Here is a 20,520-nt window from a genome sequence, read left to right as displayed (position 1 = left end):
ATCTTTTTTTTACATAGAAGGCTGAATAATCATTTAAGTTGATATACTATAATCATGATAAAAATAAGTAATTGCCTGCACTAAAACTTTTCCTTTTCTAGTTTCATTAGAAGTAAGCTGATACATTATAATCTAGAAGATTTTCTACTTAGAGCATTTGTTACCTCATTAGCCTTACTAGATTGGTATTGCATAGTCAGATCATAGACTTTGTTCAACTTAAGTCATCTCCTTTACCTTATATTCAAATTCTTTTAATTAATACATATACTTCATACTCTAATGATCAATTTAAATTTCACGCACGACTCATACAAATAGTGTCTCCAGATCTTCAAAGTAAAGATAATAGTAGTAAGCTCTAAATAATGCATTAGATAATTTCTTTTATATGATTTTAATTGCCTAGAGGCATAGGCTATGATTTTCTGTGCTGCATTAGAACACATCCTAGTGCTTTTAATGAAGTGTCACTAAATATCTAAAATTCTTCTATACTAGATGGAAGTGTTAAAAATGGAGCAAAAGTTAAATAATCCTTCAATCTTTGAAAGCTAGCCTTATACTCAGTTGTCCAAATAAAATCACTAATTTTTGAGTCAGTCTCATCATAGGTGTAGAAATCTAAGAGAAACCTTTCATAAATTTCTTGTAATAATCGGCCATACGTCTTAGAAATTTACGTACCTTAAATATAATAGTAGGCCTCAGCCAATAAAAAATAGCTAGAATATTCTTGGTATTTATATAAATTCCTGCACTAGTCATCATGTGCCATAGTAAAGAAATACTCCAAAACTAGAATGCATATTTAAAAAATTTTATATATAGTTAATGCTACCTTAAAGTCTCTAAAATATTCTTAGATGCATGTTATGATATCTCAAAAGTAAAATAAAATAAAATCTTATTTCTAAAAATGATCACAAACTAATCTAACCAATCTCTAAATAACCTATTAATGAAACCTGTAAAAATCACAAGTGCATTAGTCTTTCCAAAAGGCATGACTAGGAACTTATAGTGTCCATATCTAGTATTGAAAGCAATATTTAGCACATCAAACTCTCTCACATTCACTTAATAATATTAAGATCATAGATCAATCTTAAAAAATATAGATAATCTTATAAGTTGATCAAATTTATTATCAATCTATGGTAAGGGGAACTTTTTCTTGATCATGACTTTATTCAACTCCCTGTAATCAATATGCAAGCACATCATACCCATTATTTTCCTTCACAAATACCATAAGTTCTCTCCCTGGAGACACATTAGGATAAATGAAACCTATGTAAATGAACTCCTAAATTTATACCCATACTTTATAAAGTTCTTTAGATGCATTCTATATAGAGCCTTAGATATGAAACTTGTACCCCAAATTCTTCAATACAAAACTCAATATCTCTATCTGAAGGCATACTAACTACTTAGGAAAATCATCAGGAAATTTATGCACTAATCAAACATTAGAAATAGAACTTGAATCCACCTTATTATTTTGAATTGTGGCAAGAAATACCATACATCCTTTCTTCTATAATATATCTGCTTTCATAGTAGAAATCAAATAGGATAAAGTATCTCTACTACCCTAAATAAAAAAAGTCTCACCACCTAGGAATAAGGTTACTCGCTTCTTAAAGTAATCAATCTGACCCTTATACCAACTCAGTCAGACCATATCTAAAATGACATTAATTTTAAAAATAAACAGTAAAATCAAATTAGGTCTCCACTTTCTATCAAAAATATAAATATTATAAAATTAAAATGTGTTAAAACTTATTAATTATGAATTAGGCTGTTAGACCTAAGTTAATGTCCCAGCGGCTAACCAAGAGGGGGGTAAATTGGTATTTTAAAAATTTACCTCTTTTTAAAACTGATTAAAAACTTTAATGAAATTTTGAAAATGATTTTTCAACCACAAATCAATAGAAATAGTAAAGTATAAAGCAACGAAAAATAAAAGACATAAGATTTACAGTGGTTCGGTCAAACACGACCTACATCCACTCCCTAAAGTCTCCCACTTCAGGTATTATACTCACAAGTGTCTCTCCTTTTGCCCGCACAGCAAGGCGGAGAAGCCTTCACAAAAACTCTCTTCCACCACTACCCGGTGCGGCAAAGAACTGTCGTCCTTATACACCCTCCAAGTGTTGGCAGAGAATCGTCGTCCTTTTATACCCTCCAAGTGTTGCCAGAGAACCATCGGCTGTTCACACTCTCCAAGTGTAGGCAGATAACCTTCATCCTTTCACACTTCTCCAAGTGTAGGCAGAGAACCCTTCGTCTATTCACACTCCTCGAGTGTCAGCAGAGAACCGGATCTCCTTGAAAGATGTTCTCACAAGAATTTTAGAAGGACAAGAGAAAAGAGTGAAGAAATCATAATTTTATAAATGGAGATTCTTACCTTTGAGTACCCAAATGAATCCTTCAAGCCCCAGTAGTAAGAACACTCCTCCAAATGCTCTCTCTCACTCTCTCCTTTAATATCCTTTCAGTATGCACGAAGACTAATAAACAAAAAGATTTCATAATAGTCTTAAGTGGACCTTTTATAAGACACGAAAAACCATCCAAAAATTATAATTATTCAAATATGTGCGTCCATGATCATCCCGTACGATCTAATTTTGTATGTACAAATAGTGTAAAAACTGTTATGTACGATCTCAATGTACATGGGTACGAACTACCTTCATACCCGATCATCATCCCGTACGATCATGGTTCGTCTGGTACGAACCATTATTTCTAAGGTTCGTTGGGACGAAAAAGTAGGATTGATCACAAGTTCAAAGATCAGAGAACATCATCCAGGGACGAAGGGGGTCAATTCATCTGGATGAACAGTTCAAAGTGAAAATCCAGAGGAGAACATCCAGGGACGAATGGGATATTTCGTCTGGACCAACATTTCAAAATGAAAATCCAGAGGAGATCGTCCAGGGATGAACGTGGGAAATCGTCTGGATGAACAGTTCAAAATGAAAGTCCAGAGGACATCGTCCAGGGATGAATAGGTAAATCGTCTAGACGAACAGTTCAAAATGAAAGTCTAAAGGACATCATCCATGGACGAATAAGGAAATCGTATGGATGAATATGACTTAAAAAATTTTTACTCACTCTCTATTCGTTCCATTTGCTCTTTGAGGAGTATAACTGACCTGATCGTCTCGTACGAACACAGTTTTTCTTATACGATCAGTATTAAAAATTGTGAATTTTAAAGATCTCCCCTGGTGTGTGTGTGTGTGTGTTGAGTTACTTAATTACAATCACACTCTCTCAAATTCAAATAAAGGTAAAATACCGACTCCAAGTTACAAAATATTATAAGTAGATCTTGATTTGAAGTCTTCAATAATCTAGAGTATGATTTCCCTAAAATGTTAGTACACACAAGAGCCAAAAACATTTCTTCCAAAATATGTTAGGAGAAAATAATAATCAAAACAATAATTTTTGGAATCATCAAAACATATAAGTTACAAGAATGTAAAGCATGCAAGACTAAGTAGCAACTCTCTCGACAAACTCCTTCTTTTTGATGATGGTAAAAAAATTATTGTTTGTATAATTTTCAAATTTCTAAGTTTCTCCTAAACTCCCCTTGAATAAATAAGAATGTGAGAATAAGGGGTATTTTTGTTTGAACTAATCCCAATTTTTTTAATTCTAAAATTTTTACACACTCAAACAATAACAAAAAATGAAAAAAATATGAATACAAAAACACTAACAACATGTCAAAACACTTCAAACTAAAAATAAAAATACGAACACAAAAACACTAATAACATGTCAAAACACTTCAAACTAAAAATACTTCAACCAATATTTCTCCCCCTTTTTGACAACAACGAAAAGAGAAGAATAGACAAATCAAACCAATTCAGAAATGTAAGAAGTCATATGAAAAGCCTTTGATAATTGAACCTTTAAAGAGATTTAGTTATATTTTTAAATAGAAATTAAATGTCATTAGAGAAATAGAAAGATTCATATAATTTAAGTATAGATAAAACATAGACAAGAAAAAAAAATTAAAATCATGAATCAGTTTAGGCAATGAGATAAGCAAAATCATTGCAAAGAAGATGAATGTAAAATTTGTATATTTCAAAATTCAATATAAAATAAAATTGAACAGAAGATTAATTTGAATTTAATGATTAAAAGATTGAGAAAAGAACATATACTTGTGGCGCTTTGTGAATCTTTTTCAACATTTGTGGCACACTTTATGCATATTTTTACTTGTGGGCTTATTTTGTACATCTTTTTCAAATTATGAACCATTGCGCAATCTTTGGATTTTCTTGATCTTTCCAAAAATTAATAATCTAAAATCTCAAATTTCTCTAAGTACAACGATATTTATTTTGAAAAAAGAAATAAAAAATAAGTAAACATCAAATTTGTAATAATAATATTAAAAATTATGTTAGTCTAACAACATGAGATTGACACTCTTAACTAGATCAAGTTATAACACAACTTAAATTTTTTAAAAAATTAAATTTTCTAATGAATTCAATTTTGTATTGCAATTCAAAATATAGCACTTGTTAGATCAATATTTCTATTTAAAATATCAAAAATAAGATAAGATAAGATAACTTTTATATAGGCTAACACACATTTCTGAAAAGAAATAAAAAAATACTAAAATTAGATAAGATAACTTTTATTAATATCAACGATAGAAGATAGTGCATTGTGCATGGATGATATCAATACAAAGATACAAAAAATATAAACACATGAAAACTAACATATCACATTACATCACAAAAAAAAAGGTAAAAACATAAACATCAACATCACATAACATCCTATCACATCAAGTCATCACATGTAGAGAAAAGCATGAAAGAAGTGCAATCATCACTCTGAGGGGCCTTGATCTAGAGGAGGAGGTTGGTTGAAAATATTAAAATAGTTATTCATCATAGCTATATTTGTATTGACTGATTCAATTTGACCTCTAACCCAACACATATCCTACTGATATTGATAGTCCTGCTGCTGAAGATGAGTTTCAATTAGATCTAAACATTGATCAAAATGACTTTCAAGAGGATCAAATTGCTAAACCATATCCTAAAAGTTTTATCCACGAGCAGGTGCATGTGTAGCTCTTCTCCTTTCCTCATCAGAGTCACTACTTAACACATGTGGATCTTTATAAAAGATTGCTCAGAATGATGCATAATTGTAGTAGACAGGCTCTTCTAGATTTTGAACAAGGTGAACTAGTTAATACTTCTTCTCCAAAATATAAGTCACAAGGTGTCCTAAGGCTATATTCTTCTTTCTCTTGTGGGAGACATGGCCAATCTCAGAAAATTCATACATGTAGTCAATGATCAGTTATGCTTCATCTATAGGTTGGCTAGTCAAAATCAATTATGTCACTGTGGAAAGAAGAGGAGTAATATTTACTCGATCACCAGCTTTAAGAATAATAGAGGTACGAAGAACATGTTGGAAGATTCAAACATTTTGATTAAGAGTTATCACCTTAGGTAAATGAATTGCACCTCCAAACTCTCTAATAACATTATTTATTTTAGTCCAGTCAAAATTGGAGGAAGAGGTCAAAGTATGGGCTATAATCCCTTGAGTCCTCAAGTTTAAAAATATTCCTAAATTCTCTTTTATAATTTCTACCTTCTTCTTAGAAACATATGATCTAATCACATTATGGTCAGAATTAAAAGACATGTTTACAAGGAAATAGTGAAATGTTTTCTTGTTGTAGAAGTGGACTAGAGACAGAATAAGAGCAAATTGGGTAGAAGCGAAAAGTTCCATCACTTTAAATGATTTGTTCTTGGAGAAGGAATCTGGAGGGGGTGATTTTGGCAGATACAAACCTAGGAAAAGACTCCTAATTTTCTTTGGATAGAAAGTTCTCTCCTGAGTTTCTAGAGGAAGGTCCGCTAGTTAGTTCCTTAGCTTGCCTATCTCTTTTTCTTGAACTAACCATGGATAAGATCAAGGAGATTTAGAAGATTGAAAGGGTTTTTGAAGTGAATGACGTTAGAGTTCTAAAACTTTCAATTTAAAGAAAAGCGATCGTTCGTACAAACGAAAATAATTTCATCATGTGTGATATTGGATTCGTACATACGAAATAAAATTTTGTATGTACAATTTAATGTGTCCAAAAATGTAAAGGCTTTTCGTAATCATGTAAGTTACGATGCATCCTTTCGTACAGACTTTTGACCAAACGATCGTACAAACGAACATGTGTTCGTCGGGGAAGACAAGTTATTTAAGATCATTTTTATGATGGTTTAAAATGCCCCCCACATTGAGTTGCCACGTGTTCGTATGTACAAACTGAACATTCGTACGTACGATCAGAAATAAAGAAACTGATCTTATCCGTATAATCATCTACATGTGTACATACGATTGCATACGCATCATCCGGATGATCGATGGATCATACAGACGAATGGAAATAAAGGAACTGAAAAAAACTGCATGCAAACTGTTCAATTCAACAGTTAATACGTTAAACGATTCGTCCCGTACAAAATTAATTTCTTACAGATAATTGTCACACAAATTTTCATACCATGCTCAAAAACAGAAATTTTGATGTGAAAAATATTTTTAAAAATCAAAACATAAAAATTCGAAAACAAACATGAACAAAAAATTGAACAACACATGGAAAAATCACAAAATCGAAAAATAAACAACACTAACAAAAACACACATCAATATTGCAAAATTTTTTTTTTTAATTAAGCATTCAAATCAATCACACCAAGCCTTGTTCTTAATGTACTAAAAGTATCAAAGGCTAGTTGTTTTGTAAAAATGTCTGCAAATTGATTTTCAGTTGAAATATAAATGAGTTCAATTTCTCATTTGGATACATGATCCCTTATAAAATGATGCCTAATGTCTATATGTTTGGTTCTTAAATGTTGAATAAAATTTTTAGAAATGCAAATAACACTAGTGTTATAAATCAACTATTGTTTCAACCAAAGTACTTGTGCCACATAACTTCCTAAGCCAATGTATCCAACTTCAGCAGTAGATAGGGGTACAAAATTTTGTTTTCTACTGGACTAAGAGACTAAGGAATTTCAAATAAATTGACATGTTCCAGAAGTATTCTTTCTATCAACCATACAACCGGCAAAGTCCAAATTTGAATATCCAATTATTTCAAATAAAGAGTTATACTTAGGATACCAAATTTCTAAGTTCTGAGTTTCCAAGAGAGACCTTAAAATCCTTTTTACTGCTATCAAATGTGATTCTTTTGGATCTAATTGAAATTTAGCACTTAAACAAACACTAAACATAATATCAAGTTGGCTAGCTGTCAAGTAAAGCAAGGATCCAATTATCCCCCTAATTTTCTTTTGATCAATAGATTTTCCCTTAGGGTCCTTATCCAACTGAACTGAGGAACTCATAGGTGTACTGATAGGTTTAGCATTATCCTTCTCATACTTTTTGAGGATGTCCTTAACATACTTCGACTGACTAAGAAATGTACCCTTCTCAATTTTCTTAGTGCTAAAGCCTAGAAAGTAATTCAAATCTCTCATTAGGCTCATTTCAAATTCACTACTCATTATTTTAGAAAATTCATCACAAAGATTATTATTTGTAAATCCAAAGATGATATCATCAACATAAATTTGTATAATGAGTATATCATTTCCTAATTTCTTCAAAAAGAGAGTTGTATTCACACTTCCTTTTTTAAAAGATCTCTCAAGTAGGAAGGTGCTCAACCTCTCATACCAAGCTCTATGTGCCTGTTTCAATCCGTATAATACCTTTTTCAATTTGAAAACATGATTTGGGTGTTTAGAAATCTCAAAGCCTAGAGATTATTCCACTTAAATATTCTCTTGAATTATCCCATTTAAAAAGTCACTTTTAACATCTATTTGATACAATTTAAATCCTCTAAAATAGACAAAGGCTAATAAAACCCTAATTACTTCAAGTTTAGCTACAGGGGCAAAGGTCTCCTCAAAATTAATCCTTTCAATCTAATTATACCCCTTAGCCACCAATCTAGCCTTATTTCTAATGACTACTCCTGAGTCATTCATTTTGTTCTTGAATACCCACTTAATTCCAACTACGCTTTGATCATTTGGCCTTGCAGTTAATTCCCAAACTTTATTTCTTACAAATTGATTTAATTCATCCTGCATTGCTAATATCCAAAATCCATCGGAAAGTGCTTGATCAATATTTGTGGGTTCTATAATTGAAATATAAGCTGAATGCTTGACTTCTTTATTCAGTCCATGCCTAGTTCTAAAACCCTCACTAGGTTTACCTATAATTAATTCCTTTGGATGGTTTTTAGAAAATATCAAATCTCTAGGCATCGAGTTTTCTATCTCCAAATTTTCTTCCAATTTTATTTTCTCAATCTTTTGAGAGTAAATCTCTATCTCATCCTCTTCAACAATTTGCTCTTTCAAACATCCAGTTTCATCAAATGCAACATATGTGGTCTCTTTAATTACCAAGGGTTTTTTATTGAATACTCTATATGATTTTTCAACACTTGAGTATCCTATAAAAATTCTTTCATTTAATTTTAGATCAAATTTTTTTAAGGCAAAATTTTCATTATCATGTATGACACCTTACATCCAAAGACATGTAAATGTAACAAAATTAGGTGTTCTTCCTTTTAGTAATTCATAGGGTGTTTTATTCAAGTTAGATTTAACATTCACCCTATTAAGAATATAATATACTGTGCTAACCGCCTCAGCCCAAAAATATTTAGGAAGTGAATATTCTACCAACATGACTCGAGCGGCTTCTATTAATATTATATTTTTCCTTTCAACTATCCCATTCTGCTGAGGTGTTCTAGGTGCAAAAAAATTATGATCAATTCCTTTCTAATTACAAAAATCTTCAAATTTTTTATTTTCAATTTCTCCTCCATGATTACTTTGAATTATCAAAATCTCACATCCTAATTCCTTTGAATCTAAGTCAAAAAATTTCTAAATTCTTTAAAAGATTCACTCTTACGATATAAAAATCTAACCATATGAATCTAGAGTAATCATCCATAATAACAAGTCTGTATACCTTCTCTCATAGACTTACAGTTCTAACTGGTTCAAAAAGATCCATATGTAGAATCTCCAATGGTTTACTAGTTCTAAGATCTTTATTAAGCTTGAAAGAGGACTCACATATTTTCCTAATTGACATGCATCACAGAGGTGTTCCTTAGTAAAGTCTAATTTTAGTATACCTCTCACTAAATTCTTTTGGATAATCCTTCTAAGGTTCTTCATGCTAGAGTAACAAAGTTTCCTATGCCAAAACCTTGACTCATCAGAAATAGTTTTTAAGCAAAAAGGAGTTTTAATACAGTTCAAGTCTAGCATATACACATTATTTACCCTTATACCATGCAAAATATCATTACCATTCAGGCTTAATGTGCAGATAGTAGAAAAAAAATCATATGCAATAACCTTTATCAAATAGCTGACTAATACTCAGAAGATTATGCTTTAAGCCTTTTACCAACAAAACATTTTTTATAAAAAAGTTTTTCAAGTTTCCAATTATACCTAACCCTACCACCTTCCTTGTGGTGTTATATCCAAGTGTAATCCTACCTCCAGTCATGGCTTCCAGCGATATGAATTATGTAGTATCTCCAGTCATATGATTTGAACAATCGCTGTCTAGGTAACATGTGCTCTCATGAGGCCATATGTGAGAGCGATATTGCAAAATCATCAAATGCTAGACCTGGAACCCAAACAAGTTTGGGTTCACCTTTTTACAAATTATAAACAGATGCATGTATGATATATCTAGGTTTATGCATTTTAGGTCTCCACACCAAATGGGTTTTCTTCTTCAATGTACAGGTGTGTGCTATATGTCCAAAATATCCATAATTATAACATTTGACTCTTGAAAATGGATTCCTAAGTCTTTTATAATTCTTCTGTCTATTTAGGGATTACATAAATTTAGGATATAAAATAGGATTCGTGAAATCTTTAAGTCTTGGGGGTATCCTATTATTCTTAAGAGCTTTCATCTTCAGTTTGTAAAATGAATTCATATCTTCCAATATATGATTTATATAATTAATTTGATAAATTTTGCTCTATGATTCATCCTTAAAATCTTTAAATTCTTTTTCAAGTTCTATATAGGATGATTTTAAGTTTTCATGGTTCTTATTCAAATCGTCAAACTCATCAAGTAATTTTATGTGGTTGTTATCAATTAAAGTATGATCTTTCCTAAGGATCTCTTATTCTATTTGAAGTTCTTATAACTCTAAGTTTAGACTAGCATGCAAGTTCTTTAACTTTCTATATGCAACATGTATGCGTTCTGGACTTCTAAAAGTTTATTGTAAGTCAAGTTACATACCTCTTCTTGATCTAATTGATCAAGATTATCCGCCATTAAGTACAGATTGGTAACTTCCTCTTCCTTTTCAGTCTCTGAAGAGTCTGAAGCTGAGTCCACCTAGAAAGCTCTTTGGAATTTATTTTTGCACTTATTTACCATTGGTTTCTCCTCTACCTTCTCCTTACTAGGAGTGGCATTAAGTTTTTGGTAGTCTGACTTAATGTGTCCAAGTTTCCTTCCTTCATAGTAAATAACATCATTTAAAACATTGACATTCTTATTAAATTTACCTCGATTCCATTATTGGTGTCTCTTTTACTTCCTTTTTAAAAAACTTCTGAACTGTCTAGTCATTAAAGCAATGTCGTCCTCATCCTCAGGTACAAATAGATCACTCTTTGATTCCTCCACCTTCAGTGCAATATTCTTTTCCTTTCGTGGTTCTCCTGCATCAATCTTTTATTGACTCACTCCTTACTTATAAGCAATTAGTGATCCAAAAAGATTGTCAAAAGAGTAAATATTTAAATCTTTAGACTTTATAATCACAGTTATTTTAGCATCATAAGTAGTAGGTAAACAATGAAGTATTTTATTAATAATTTCAATATTTGTTAGTTCCTTACCCAATGCATGTAAAGAGGTGGCTATTTGTATGAATCTTGTGTATATATTAAAAATGGATTCATTACATTTCATACGAAATAGTTCATAGTCATGTAACAAGATGTTTAATCTAGACTGTTTAACTTTATTCGTCCCTTAAAAAGTTATACAAAGTCTATCCCATATGTCCTTTCCACTCCTGCAAGTGGAAACCCGCATGTAATCTTCAGATATGATAGGACAAAAGAAACTATTCAAACATTTAACATTAAGTTGTGCTAAGTCACGTTCTTCTACTGTCTAGACTATAAAGAGTGTTTCAACTCTAACTCCATCAACTAATCTAGTTGGTTTTATATACCCTTCATGAACTAAGATCCACATATAATAATCAAGTGACTATAAAAATGTAGACATGCGTGTTTTCAAAAAATTAAAAGAAATATTATCGAACAAGGGAGGTCTAGTTATAGAGTAACCTTCAGGTGTGTTTCGATTTCCAAATGTAGCCATGGTCGTTAATCAAAAAGTAGTCCAAATATATGATTTTTAAACTAAGCTCTGATACCACTTGTTGAAACTTGTTAGTTATGAATTAAGTTGTTAGACCTAAGTTAATATCCCAACGGCTAACCAAGAGGGGGGGGGGAGGTGAATTGGTAATTTAAAAATTTACTTCTTTTTAAAATTGATTAAAAACTATAATGAAATTTTAAAAATGATTTTTCAATCACAAATCAATAGAAATAATAAAGTATAAAATAGTGGAAAATAAAATACACAAGATTTATAGTGGTTCGATCAAACACAACCTACATCCACTCCCTAAAGTCTCTCACTTCAGGTATTGCACTATTACCACAAGTGTCTCTCCTTTTGCCCCCACAGCAAGGTAGAGAAGCCTTCATAAAAACTCCCTTTCACCACTACCCGGAGCGGCAGAGAACCGTCATCCTGTTACACCCTCCAAGTGTTGGTAGAGAACTGTCATCCTTTTATACCCTCCAAGTGTTGGCAGAGAATCATCGGCTGTTCATACTCTCCAAGTGTAGGCAGATAACCTTCATCCTTTCACACTTCTCCAAGTGTAGGAAGAGAACCCTTTGTCTGTTCACACTCCTCGAGTGTCGGCGGAGAACCGGATCTCCTCGAAAGATCTTCTCACGAGAATTTTAGAAGGAGAAGAGAAAATAGTGAAGATATCACAATTTTACAAATTAAGTTTCTTACCTTTGAGTACCCAAGTGAATCATTCATGCTCAAGTAGTAAGAACTCTTCTCTAAATGCTCTCTCTCACTCTCTCCTTCAATTTCCCTTTAGTATACATGAAAACCAATGAACAAAAAGATTTCATGATAGTCTTAAGTGGACCTTTTATAAGAAAGACACGAAAAATTGTCAAAAAATTGCAATTATTCAAATCTATGCACTGATGATCGTCTCGTACGATTTGATTTTATACGTATGAATAGTGTAAAAATTATTACGTACGATCTCAATGTACATGGGTACGATCTGCCTTCATATCTGATCATCATCCCGTACTATCATGGTTCGTTCGGTATGAACCATTATTTCCAAGGTTCATTGGGATGAAAAAGCAGGACAGATCACAAGTTCAAAGAACAGAGAATATTGTCCAAGGACGAAGGGGTCAATTCGTCTAGACAAACAGTTCAAAGTGAAAATTCATAGGAGATTGTGAAGGGACAAATGGGATATTTCATCTGGACGAACAATTCAAAATGAAAATCCAGAAGAGATCGTCTAGAGACGAACATGGGAAATCGTCTACATGAACAGTTCTAAATGAAAGTCCAGAGGACATCATCCAGAGGCGAATAGGTAAATCGTCTGGATGAATTGTTCAAAATGAAAGTTTAGATGAGATCCTCTAGAGGACAAACAGGGAAATCGTCTAGACGAACAGTTCAAAATAAAAAGTCCAGAGGACAACATCTAGGGACGAACAAGGAAATCATCTGGACGAATATGGCTTAGAAAACTTTTACTTACTATCTGTTCATTCCATTTGCTCTTGGAAGGGTATAACTGACCTGATCGTCCCGTAAGAATATAGTTCATCCTGTACGACCAGTACTAAAAATTGTGAATTTTAAAGCTGTCCCCTAGTGTGTGTGTGCTGAGTTACTTAATTACAATCACACTCTTTCAAATTCAAGCAAAGGTAAAATACAGACTCCAAGTTACAAAATATTATAAGCAGATCTTGATTTAAAGTCTTCAACAATATGGAGTATGATTTTCCTGAAATGTTAGTACACACAAGAGCCAAAAACATTACTTCCAAAATATGTTAGGAGAAAATAATAATCAAAATAATAATATTTGGAATCATCAAAACATATAAGTTGTAAGAATGTAAAGCATGCAAGGCTAAGTAGCAACTCTCTCAACAAAATGAACTGGCTATCATACGATCTCCTATTAATAAAATAATAATTAGAAAAAATGATAATAAAACTGAAGGCAGATATAACAAATTAAAGAAATACTAAAAAATAATTGAAGGAATGTCTCCAGAATTAAAAAAAAAAAAACATGATAAGCATGCTAAAAATATAAACCACGCCTATTATAATATATGGAGCATCTTAAGCCTCTTGCTAAGTAAAATTATATACAGGTGGCTGAACTAAAGCTAGTGCACTGGAACTACCAGACACTCTCTGAACTATAAATGATTTGCCTACCACTGACCTTGCCATAGATATATATTCACTACCTCTACAAAATAGCTCCTTAGAAAATGTATGGAGTAGAATTGACCTCGATCTCCCTATTAGTCTAACAAAATTCTCATATTGAGGCTTAAATAGTCAATAAAATCTTATTTATAGAGACTCAACCATCCTATGTCCCACCTATCTACATCAAAAATACTACCTTGTCATCCTCTAACACTGACCAAAATATCATAAACCATAACTATTACATATGAAAACATTAGAATAAGACATGCCTCCATTACTAGAGACTAGTGCAGATACTGACTAACCATCTCACTTGCACTCTCGTTCCAAATCTAGTCTTTTTTTAGAAAACCCACTACCAAATTTCTTACCAATGAACCTCTTCCTACTCTCAATTCACCACTATCGAGTATCTATTAGATCATTCTCTGTAAGATAGGCTCCCTTCATAAGCTCAAATAAATAAAAAATGTGGAATGAAAATAGTAGCTATCTCAGACTATCTACGAGTCCCCTTAGAAACCTATAGCACTTCTCCTCAAGAATGCTAATAAAATGAAGAGTATATATAGCCAAAGTGATAAACTCAGCCTCCTACTGCACAAACATCATATTCCCTTGAACTAGTATTAAAAAGATATCTTACATTTCTTATCATGCAAAAGGTAGTACAAAGCAAGCTTGAAATACATCATAAAACTCATCCCAACTAATCAAAGAGTTCAATCTCCCCTAAACTTTCTCCTCCTACTAGCCCATCCACAAGTGTTCTGCCTCACCTTCTAATAAAATGGCTTATAATACTTTCCTCTTAGGATATTATATACCATAAAAAGTCTTCTCTAGCCTCCTCAATTAATCCTTGGCTATCTTGGGCTCAACAAAACCCTTGAACTATGGAGGCTTCAATCTCAGAAATATCTATAGTTGTTTGACTATGTCCTCGGATTTAACAACAGGAACTATACTATGTAGTTCACCCATAATCTGGACTATCATACTAGAAAACTTTGAAACTATATTAAAACTATTCATAAGAGTAGTATTATAAAAGTTAACTAAGTGGTACTCTCTCTATCTATCATATCTAGATTTAACAAATTCATAAGTACATAAAATATGTAATCGAACATATATGGACATGAAAATAAATAAAATGAATGCCTAAATAAGCTCAATACTATCCCACTTGACTTATACATCAATTCTTATAATTCAATTTTATGATCAATTTTTTAAAATTACTACTCTGATGTCACGCCTCGGGATCTGAAGTGAAAAAATTTCTTTTCTTTCTTTTCTTTATTTATCAACATTTCAACTCATTCATTTATAACCTGATTAATTTAATAACTAGATTGAATTAATTACATTAAGGAAATATAAATAGTAGAAAAATATAATTCTCATTACTATAATCAATATTTAAATACAATACCCATAGTCCCAAAACTATATGTATAATAGCCACAATGGCTACAAAAGGATATATATAAACCAAAGGAACTAGAAGAAAACTATACTAATATCACTATGTAGCCTCAAGATGAAGGCTCCTTACCTTTACAAGTCATGTAAAGTTACGTAATGAGTATTAAAGCCCAGCCAATAACTAAAATCTTATCACTATAATCAATACAATAAAAAGAGAAATAATATGCTGCAAATCATGTAATAATCATATGAATTAATATATCATTTTTATATCGATCACTTGTAACAATCGATCAATAATTCTATTTTTGTCATTCAATTATATCACCCAATCATTCTCATCAGTTTATAAGTTATACAGTTTACACTATATAATAATAGTCATCTGTAACAAAAATCAATGTCTGTAAGATCAATGTCCATACAATATTAGTAACAATAGCATTATCAGTATTAATAATCAATATTAGAAATTAATATTAATAATTAGTATTTATAATAAGTAATTAGTTTCAATAATTAATACTCTATCAAATATTTATATGTGCGTAAATTATATCTTATTCCTTCCCTTATGACTCCCAATTAATAATTAATAACAGTATCAGAATCATCCACAAGATATATAAGATTATAGAGGTGACCCCTACAAGTTCAGTGATGTCTACCGCCATGTAGAACTTTGTCCCCTATCGGGTTCAAGAGGTAACTCCCATGGAATAACACTTTATCTTGTATGACACTTAGTTCTCATCTTCAATCTAGTATATATATCTGATACAACTCTTCCAATCACATGCTCATATTCATTCACATTAATCTTTTAATTCATATCAAATTTTAGTATTTTCATATCAAATCATAGTAAATCACTTTTAACTTATTTTCAGTTTACCTTTTCCCTACTCATTTGATAGAAATATTCATATGCACATCTCTTACTAGTGAAAAAATAATAGAATTATATTATATCATTTAGAGTTATCAAATATACAAGGAGATAAAATTTACAAGGTGAAAGCTTATAAAATTAGGAGATAATGTATTTTTGACAAATCTATGAGAGATAAAATTTGTCAAAATCATAATTATCAAAAATAAAAGTAAGAGGATAATTGCTTACAATGATAAAAAAACTTTTTATAATAAAAGTGATGGGCAAAAAGACCTAAAGAGCTTCCTCTCTTTTCTTCTCTCTCCTCCTCCTACCTCCTTTGCTTCCTATCTGCTATTTCCTTTCCATCTAAGCCCCACAAAACTTGGGTGAGGGAGAGGGAATGGTAGGAATATTTAGAATAAAAATATATAAACATACTACTGGTGGTCTAGTGTTGCGGCACACTGACCCAATGTCGTAGTGCTGCGTATAAAATTTAAAACTACTATAGAAAAAGAGACCTGAAGGTCGTAATGGAAGTTTTTGGTGTCGCTATGCTCTTAAACCTAGGCAGCTTATATGACATTTAAGTCTCTTATTCATATAAAAATATTAGATTTTTATTTAAAAATACTTTTCACATTTTTAGGTTGTTAAAGTACAAGACTACTTTTTATAGTTAGAATTATTTTCTATTCAAATAAAAAGGCACAAATTTCAAAATACATAGTATAAAATTACTAAAAAATATTCAAAATATTAAGAATTTTAATCTCTATAACATATGAAAAGTTACAGAGTAAAAATTTTTTCAGTACAAAGTCACCTCATTTTTCAGTAATAAAAATATAAATTTTATTAGAAAATTCAATATATATATATATATATATATATATAAAACTGGGATAGGAATAATGTGACATATCTCAATTCGAACAATTTTTATAACTAGTTTAACTGCTAAATATGACTCAAAGCAACTCAAATCCCTTAATATTTCTTTCCTCTCCAAAATCTTCCTTTTTCTCTCTCTTACTTGGTTGCCAAACATCAAATGAATGAAATAGTGGATTTTAATCTTTAAATGAAAAAAATGGCCCAACACCTATTTTCCACTATTTGAGCACCGTGGCACTAGTTCAAATAAAAAAATCAGAGAGAATAGCGCCATGGGGCCATAACACCCAACACCTAAGTGCTCTAGGGGAAACATTTTCATATTTCACCAATATAAATTTAGACCCCTAGAACTCACTTTAGAACACATGCATACCTTTTTAATACATAGAAAACACATACAAACACATACTAAACACATGCAAAAGTTTTTAAAATACAAAATTTCAAGTAGTTGCCTCTTTTAAATTAGGTCAGAATAGCTTAAACTAAATTATGAATATGGAGGTGTTACATAAGTTTATACCATAATTTGCACGAGTCATGAATCAGTGGTAGAAGATAAATATAAATAGCAATTTTGGGTCTTTTTTCTCCTAGTATAATAGTAGATAGAATTAAATAATTTAGTTTGGTTCCATCCCAAGGAAAAATGTTATACGGAACAAAAAGTATAGGCCAAATACTATACTTGCTACCTATAATCGTAAATGGATTTAAGCATCACTAGCAAAACCAAGGTTAATATTTATACTCCTAAATGTATGTTAAAATAAGCCATTTTTATATATGTATTTAGCATGCAAATCATATCTTCAAAAGATTTTATTTTTTTTTATCTTGAATAATTTTGAAGTCTAAAAATTAATGAAAAATATTGAACAATTTTAGCTGACTTTGTTTGGTTTTTCATTCCTTTAATAATTTTCTTCATAATACTGGACTACTTTGTACTCCATAAATTTTACTACATGATATACCTCTAATTGATAAGGTTTATCTTTTTAAAATAACATACAATCATTAGGAAATCTATCTATCTTTGTTGATCCAAGATCAAATATTTTCATTATCTTCTTCTATTTCTTATTTATTCTTAAGAAATAACAACCCGTTGGGAAGTATATTGATTAATAACTCGAATAACATATAAAAAGAACTTGCAGTCCAAAAGTGTAGACACTTCAAAAGAAATTAATGTAATATGAAAGATAGCTTCAAGAATGTCTTACAACAAGGGTATAATTGTGCTCCTACATCCTACAATAAATTTATAAATTTCTCACCATTATTATTTGGTTGATTTGTATTGAACTCGTTTCATTCATCCATTAAACTTATTGGTGAATTATTTTGACATACTATTTCCCTTAATAATCTGTTTATATCATCCATCTTGCATTCTCAGTACGAACTATTGCTTCCTCTAAAAAGTTTATTTGGCAATAAATTTTTCATTCATTGCACCTTTACCTATTATACAATGTTCTTCCCCATGTAAATTCCATAAAATATACCCATCAAAAAATCCTTTAGAGATTAAGTGATCATCAGTATCTTTCATAGAATAAAAGTATCTATTAATACAAGATTTGTATGATTTTTTGATGAATTCTTGCTTCGACTATCAACTTGTAGAAACCTATCAACACCATTTACATAATCACAGCTCCATTAGAACTTTTTAATCCAACTCTTGTCCATCTTAAGTGAAAAGTGAACTTTCAAATCACTACAAAGAGTAATGATTTATTCAAATAACTCATAAGTTAATTGGTTTATATAACATAGAAATGAGATTCTAGAAAATTATAGGCAGATCATTGGAGAAACATTTGAACCAAACAATGAACATGAGGAATTGATTACATTTTTTTATCAACTTTAATGCATCAAAAATCTTCTATGATTCATCATCAAATGAAGAAATTTATGAGTGTCACCTTTATATGCAAACCATGGACATTTTTTTACATTTTAGGGCTCATTTGATTGCTTGTTGATAGAAAATATGATTTTAAAAAAATCAAGCTTTTACTTTCATTCCTTTTACATATGAAATTGAAATAGTTATACTTAAGAAAATCTTTAAAATGATTATATAGCTTGAAATTAATTTATATTTGTAATGATATATATTTAGTTAATGAATATGATATATTTAATTGCTTAATTTTAGCATCTAGCAATAAAATAAGAGCATAAAAGCCTTTTATATATATGATACCTATCACTTTTGGATTAATTAAATACATTTGGAGGACTCGTTTTATGTCAAATTTGGAAATAGCCTCAATTTCCTCCCAAAAGAAATAACATTCTAGACATTAATTTTTAACAAAATCAAAACCCAATATTTAATTTGGAATTTTTTACTTGTTGAAAATACTAAGCCAATATGAAATTTATAGAAAGTTTACCTCTGTAATGATATTTGACATACTAGCATTCTCTCTACTATAAAGGATGATGTTCGTATAAAACAACTAGAATCTACCTACTAATACGCACGAGGACTACACCACATCATCATAATTGGAATTGTTGAGTTGTTAAGGGAATTCCTAATAATTGGAATTTGGGAAGTGTATGTTGGCATGTTGAGCACTATAAATTAATGATTCTATCTTTTTGTGGCTTACTTTTTGAATATTTCTTCGTTCCCTATCTCACTTTCATGTTTTTTGCTGTGCTTCACAAGAGATTATTCTATGCGATCACCTGACGGTTAGTAGACGAATCAGAATATACCACATCATCATGTACACATCAGTTCACAACACTGATATAAAGCTAAAAAGTGACGTGGCGCGTGTTGATTCGTCTCCGGACAGTGTCCAATGCTGCATAGAATAATTTCATGTGCTTCACACCACCCTCTAAATGCGAATTAGTCCTAAATATACTCAAATCGTACATGTTTTTTTTATCATTGTTTAAATTACAATATTAAAAGTTTTAACAACTACAATGCAATGGTAAGATTGCATAATTGGTTAGTGAAATGGCTTTAATACATTGGCATTGCAGATCATTCGAATCAAATAATTATTAACTAATTTCCTGAGCTTTTATAGCTATAGGTCTTAAATCCGCCTAAGCCTTGAACTACAATTTAATAACAAGTATGGATAATTCTCACAGGAATGGCTTTGTCGTTCTTCTTTTTTCTCGTATTTTATTATTTAGATTAATTCTCTTATATATTAGAGCTCAATAATGTCAGAATTATGATTATAGGATAATTGGTCAACTATTATGATATAACTTATTGTTTATAGTTTATAAAATATTCAAAAAAATGTTCACGAAATAGTGTAAATTTAGGTTTTGTTTGGGGTGACTTTTTTAATGCTTTTTAAAGCAGCTTTTTAATATAAAAATTAAATATTTTGTACTAAAAAGCTGCTTTAAAAAGCAGTAAGAAAGCCGTCCCAAAAGAATCCTTAGGCTTGAGCATCTTACTAAATTGGATGATTAATATAAATGTAAAAGTATTAAAATTATTTATTGTGATATTAATAATATTGCATGTGTTTAATATTTATTGTATGAGT

The sequence above is a fragment of the Dendrobium catenatum genome, unplaced genomic scaffold (genome assembly GCF_001605985.2).
Source record: "Dendrobium catenatum unplaced genomic scaffold, ASM160598v2 fragScaff_scaffold_819, whole genome shotgun sequence".
Lineage (NCBI taxonomy): Eukaryota > Viridiplantae > Streptophyta > Magnoliopsida > Asparagales > Orchidaceae > Dendrobium > Dendrobium catenatum.
This window is presented reverse-complemented; position numbering follows the sequence as displayed.